Raw genomic sequence first — 6,631 nt, 5'->3', positions numbered from 1 at the left:
GAGGAAAATTAACTTGCCTCGAAAGCGTTCGTTCTGCGCATGTATCACTCCCCACGCATCCGCAAACGCGGAATCACGCCATAAATAAACGACTAGGCCAAGAATAATTTTCTCGAAAAAATTGAAAAAACACTAAGCCTATAGCCCATGAAAATAATCATTCTCGCGAGGAAAATTAAGTTGCCTCGAAAGCGTTCGTTCTGCGCATGTATCACTCCCCACGCATCCACAAACGCGGAATCACGCCATAAATAAACGACTAGGCCAAGAATAATTTTCTCGAAAAAATTAAAAAAACACTAAGCCTATAGCCCATGAAAATAATCATTTTCGCGAGGAAAATTAAGTTGCCTCGAAAGCGTTCGTTCTGCGCATGTATCACTCCCCACGCATCCGCAAATGCGGAATCACGCCATAAATAAACGACTAGGCCAAAAATAATTTTCTCGAAAAAATTGAAAAAACAGTAAGCCTATAGCGCATGAAAATAATCATTTTCGCGAGGAAAATTAAGTTGCCTCGAAAGCGTTCGTTCGGCGCATGTATCACTCCCCACGCATCCGCTAACGCCGAATCACGCCATAAATAAACGATTAGGCTAAGATTTATTTTCTCGAAAAAATTGAAAAAACAGTAAGCCTATAGCCCATGAAAATAATCATTTTCGCGAGGAAAATTAAGTTGCCTCGAAAGCGTTCGTTCTGCGCACGTATCACTCCCCACGCATCCGCAAACGCGGAATCACGCCATAAATAAACGACTAGGCCAAGAATAATTTTCTCGAAAAAATTGAAAAAACACTAAGCCTATTAGCCCATGAAAATAATCATTTTCGCGAGGAAAATTAAGTTGCCTCGAAAGCGTTCGTTCTGCGCATGTATCACTCCCCACGCATCCGCAAACGCGGAATCACGCCATAAATAAACGATTAGGCCAAGAATAATTTTCTCGAAAAAAATTGAAAAAACACTAAGCCTATAGCCCATGAAAATAATCATTTTCGCGAGGAAAATTAGGTTGCCTCGAAAGCGTTCGTTCTGCGCACGTATCACTCCCCACGCATCCGCAAACGCGGAATCACGCCATAAATAAACGACTAGGCCAAGAATAAGTTTCTCGAAAAAATTGAAAAAACACTAAGCCTATAGCCCATGAAAACAATCATTTTCGCGAGGAAAATTAAGTTGCCTCGAAAGCGTTCGTTCTGCGCATGTATCACTCCCCACGCATCCGCAAACGCGGAATCACGTCATAAATAAACGATTAGGCCAAGAATAATTTTCTCGTAAAAATTGAAAAAACACTAAGCCTATAGCCCATGAAAATAATCATTTTCGCGAGGAAAATTAGGTTGCCTCGAAAGCGTTCGTTCTGCGCACGTATCACTCCCCACGCATCCGCAAACGCGGAATCACGCCATAAATAAACGACTAGGCCAAGAATAATTTTCTCCAAAAAATTGAAAAAACAGTAAGCCTATAGCCCATGAAAATAATCATTTTCGCGAGGAAAATTAAGTTGCCCCGAAAGCGTTCGTTCTGCGCATGTATCACTCCCCACGCATCTGCAAACGCGGAATCACGCGATAAATAAATGACTAGGCCAAGAATAATTTTCTCGAAAAAAATTGAAAAAACAGTAAGCCTATAGCCCATGAAAATAATCATTTTCGCGAGGAAAATTAGGTTGCCTCGAAAGCGTTCGTTCTGCGCACGTATCACTCCCCACGCATCCGCAAACGCGGAATCACGCCATAAATAAACGACTAGGCCAAGAATAATTTTCTCCAAAAAATTGAAAAAACAGTAAGCCTATAGCCCATGAAAATAATCATTTTCGCGAGGAAAATTAAGTTGCCCCGAAAGCGTTCGTTCTGCGCATGTATCACTCCCCACGCATCTGCAAACGCGGAATCACGCGATAAATAAATGACTAGGCCAAGAATAATTTTCTCGAAAAAATTGAAAAAACAGTAAGCCTATAGCCCATGAAAATATTCATTTCCGCGAGGAAAAATTAGTTGCCTCGAAACCGCTCGTTCTGCACATATATCACTCCCCACGCATCTGCAAACGCGGAATCACGCGATAAATAAACGACTAGGCCAAGAATAATTTTCTCGAAAAAATTGAAAAAACAGTAAGCCTATAGCCCATGAAAATAATCATTTTCGCGAGGAAAATTAAGTTGCCTCGAAAGCGTTCGTTCTGCGCATGTATCACTACCCACGCATCCGCTAACGCCGAATCACGCCATAAATAAACGATTAGGCTAAGATTTATTTTCTCGAAAAAATTGAAAAAACAGTAAGCCTATAGCCCATGAAAATAATCATTTTCGCGAGGAAAATTAAGTTGCCTCGAAAGCGTTCGATCTGCGCACGTATCACGCCCCAGGCATCCGCAAACGCGGAATCACGCCATAAATAAACGATTAGGCCATGAATAATTTTCTCGAAAAAATTGATAAAACACTAAGCCTATAGCCCATGAAAATAATCATTTTCGCGAGGAAAATTAAGTTGCCTCGAAAGCGTTCGTTCTGCGCATGTATCACTCCCCACGCATCCGCAAACGCGGAATCACGCCATAAATAAACGATTAGGCTAAGATTTATTTTCTCGAAAAAATTGAAAAAACACTAAGCCTATAGCCCATGAAAATAATCATTTTCGCGAGGAAAATTAAGTTGCCTCGAAAGCGTTCGTTCTGCGCATGTATCACTCCCCACGCATCCGCAAACGCGGAATCACGCCATAAATAAACGACTAGGCCAAGCATAATTTTCTCCAAAAAATTGAAAAAACACTAAGCCTATAGCCCATGAAAATAATCATTTTCGCGAGGAAAATTAAGTTGCCTCGAAAGCGTTCGTTCTGCGCATGTATCACTCCCCACGCATCTGCTAACGCCGAATCACGCCATAAATAAACGATTAGGCTAAGATTTATTTTCTCGAAAAAATTGAAAAAACACTAAGCCTATAGCCCATGAAAATAATCATTTTCGCGAGGAAAATTAAGTTGCCTCGAAAGCGTTCGTTCTGCGCATGTATCACTCCCCACGCATCCGCAAACGCGGAATCACGCCATAAATAAACGATTAGGCCATGAATAATTTTCTCGAAAAAATTGAAAAAGCACTAAGCCTATAGCCCATGAAAATAATCATTTTCGCGAGGAAGATTAAGTTGCCTCGAAAGCGTTCGTTCTGCGCATGTATCACTCCCCACGCATCCGCAAACGCGGAATCACGCCATAAATAAACGACTAGGCCAAGAATAATTTTCTCCAAAAAATTGAAAAAACAGTAAGCCTATAGCCCATGAAAATAATCATTTTCGCGAGGAAAATTAAGTTGCCCCGAAAGCGTTCGTTCTGCGCATGTATCACTCCCCACGCATCTGCAAACGCGGAATCACGCGATAAATAAATGACTAGGCCAAGAATAATTTTCTCGAAAAAATTGAAAAAACAGTAAGCCTATAGCCCATGAAAATATTCATTTCCGCGAGGAAAAATTAGTTGCCTCGAAACCGCTCGTTCTGCACATATATCACTCCCCACGCATCTGCAAACGCGGAATCACGCGATAAATAAACGACTAGGCCAAGAATAATTTTCTCGAAAAAATTGAAAAAACAGTAAGCCTATAGCCCATGAAAATAATCATTTTCGCGAGGAAAATTAAGTTGCCTCGAAAGCGTTCGTTCTGCCCATGTATCACTGCCCACGCATCCGCGAACGCGGAATCACGCCATAAATAAACGACTAGGCCAAGAATAATTTTCTCGAAAAAATTGAAAAAACACTAAGCCTATAGCCCATAAAAATAATCATTTTCGCGAGGAAAATTAAGTTGCCTCGAAAGCGTTCGTTCTGCGCATGTATCACTACCCACGCATCCGCTAACGCCGAATCACGCCATAAATAAACGATTAGGCTAAGATTTATTTTCTCGAAAAAATTGAAAAAACAGTAAGCCTATAGCCCATGAAAATAATCATTTTCGCGAGGATAATTAAGTTGCCTCGAAAGCGTTCGATCTGCGCACGTATCACGCCCCAGGCATCCGCAAACGCGGAATCACGCCATAAATAAACGATTAGGCCATGAATAATTTTCTCGAAAAAATTGAAAAAACACTAAGCTCATAGCCCATGAAAATAATCATTTTCGCGAGGAAAATTAAGTTGCCTCGAAAGCGTTCGTTCTGCGCATGTATCACTCCCCACGCATCTGCTAACGCCGAATCACGCCATAAATAAACGATTAGGCTAAGATTTATTTTCTCGAAAAAATTGAAAAAACACTAAGCCTATAGCCCATGAAAATAATCATTTTCGCGAGGAAAATTAGGTTGCCTCGAAAGCGTTCGTTCTGCGCACGTATCACTCCCTACGCATCCGCAAACGCAGAATCACGCCATAAATAAACGACTAGGCCAAGAATAATTTTCTCGAAAAAATTGAAAAAACAGTAAGCCTATAGCCCATGAAAATAATCATTTTCGCGAGGAAAATTAAGTTGCCTCGAAAGCGTTCGTTCTGCGCATGTATCACTGCCCACGCATCCGCAAACGCGGAATCACGCCATAAATAAACGACTAGGCCAAGAATAATTTTCTCGAAAAAATTGAAAAAACACTAAGCCTATAGCCCATGAAAATAATCATTTTCGCGAGGAAAATTAAGTTGCCTCGAAAGCGTTCGTTCTGCGCATGTATCACTCCCCACGCATCCGCAAACGCGGAATCACACCATAAATAAACGACTAGGCCAAGAATAAGTTTCTCGAGAAAATTGAAAAAACACTAAGCCTATAGCCCATGAAAATAATCATTTTCGCGAGGAAAATTAAGTTGCCCCGAAAGCGTTCGTTCTGCGCATGTATCACTCCCCACGCATCCGCTAACGCCAAATCACGCCATAAATAAACAATTAGGCTAAGATTTATTTTCTCGAAAAAATTGAAAAAACAGTAAGCCTATAGCCTATGAAAATAATCATTTTCGCGAGGAAAATTAAGTTGCCTCGAAAACGTTCGTTCTGCGCACGTATCACTCCCCACGCATCCGCAAACGCGGAATCACGCCATAAATAAATGACTAGGCCAAGAATAATTTTCTCGAAAAAATTGAAAAAACACTAAGCCTATAGCCCATGAAAATAATCATTTTCGCGAGGAAAATTGAGTTGCCTCGAAAGCGTTCGTTCTGCGCATGTATCACTCCCCACGCATCCGCAAACGCGGAATCACGCCATAAATAAACGATTCGGCCAAGAATAATTTTCTCGAAAAAATTGAAAAAACACTAAGCCTATAGCCCATGACAATAATCATTTTCGCAAGGAAAATTAGGTTGCCTCGAAAGCGTTCGTTCTGCGCACGTATCACTCCCCACGCATCCGCAAACGCGGAATCACGCCATAAATAAACGACTAGGCCAAGAATAATTTTCTCGAAAAAAATTGAAAAAACACTAAGCCTATAGCCCATGAAAATAATCATTTTCGCGAGGAAAATTAAGTTGCCGCGAAAGCGTTCGTTCTGCGCATGTATCACTCCCCACGCATCCGCAAACGCGGAATCACGCCATAAATAAACGATTAGGCCAAGAATAATTTTCTCGAAAAAATTGAAAAAACACTAAGCCTATAGCCCATGAAAATAATCATTTTCGCGAGGAAAATTAGGTTGCCTCGAAAGCGTTCGTTCTGCGCACGTATCACTCCCCACGCATCCGCAAACGCGGAATAACGCCATAAATAAACGACTAGGCCAAGAATAATTTTCTCGAAAAAATTGGAAAAACAGTAAGCCTATAGCCCATGAAAATAATCATTTTCGCGAGGAAAATTAAGTTGCCCCGAAAGCGTTCGTTCTGCGCATGTATCACTCCCCACGCATCTGCAAACGCGGAATCACGCGATAAATAAACGACTAGGCCAAGAATAATTTTCTCGAAAAAATTGAAAAAACAGTAAGCCTATAGCCCATGAAAATATTCATTTCCGCGAGGAAAAATTAGTTGCCTCGAAACCGCTCGTTCTGCACATATATCACTCCCCACGCATCTGCAAACGCGGAATCACGCGATAAATAAACGACTAGGCCAAGAATAATTTTCTCGAAAAAATTGAAAAAACAGTAAGCCTATAGCCCATGAAAATAATCATTTTCGCGAGTAAAATTAAGTTGCCTCGAAAGCGTTCGTTCTGCGCATGTATCACTCCCCACGCATCCGCTAACGCCGAATCACGCCATAAATAAACGATTAGGCTAAGATTTATTTTCTCGAAAAAATTGAAAAAACAGTAAGCCTATAGCCCATGAAAATAATCATTTTCGCGAGGAAAATTAAGTTGCCTCGAAAACGTTCGTTCTGCGCACGTATCACTCCCCACGCATCCGCAAACGCGGAATCACGCCATAAATAAACGACTAGGCCAAGAATAATTTTCTCGAAAAAATTGAAAAAACACTAAGCCTATAGCCCATGAAAATAATCATTTTCGCGAGGAAAATTAAGTTGCCTCGAAAGCGTTCGTTCTGCGCATGTATCACTCCCCACGCATCCGCGAACGCGGAATCACGCCATAAATAAACGATTAGGCCAAGAATAAGTTTCTC

The sequence above is a fragment of the Dermacentor variabilis genome, chromosome 11, assembly GCF_050947875.1.
Source record: "Dermacentor variabilis isolate Ectoservices chromosome 11, ASM5094787v1, whole genome shotgun sequence".
Lineage (NCBI taxonomy): Eukaryota > Metazoa > Arthropoda > Arachnida > Ixodida > Ixodidae > Dermacentor > Dermacentor variabilis.
Note: the sequence above shows the minus strand (reverse complement) of the source record.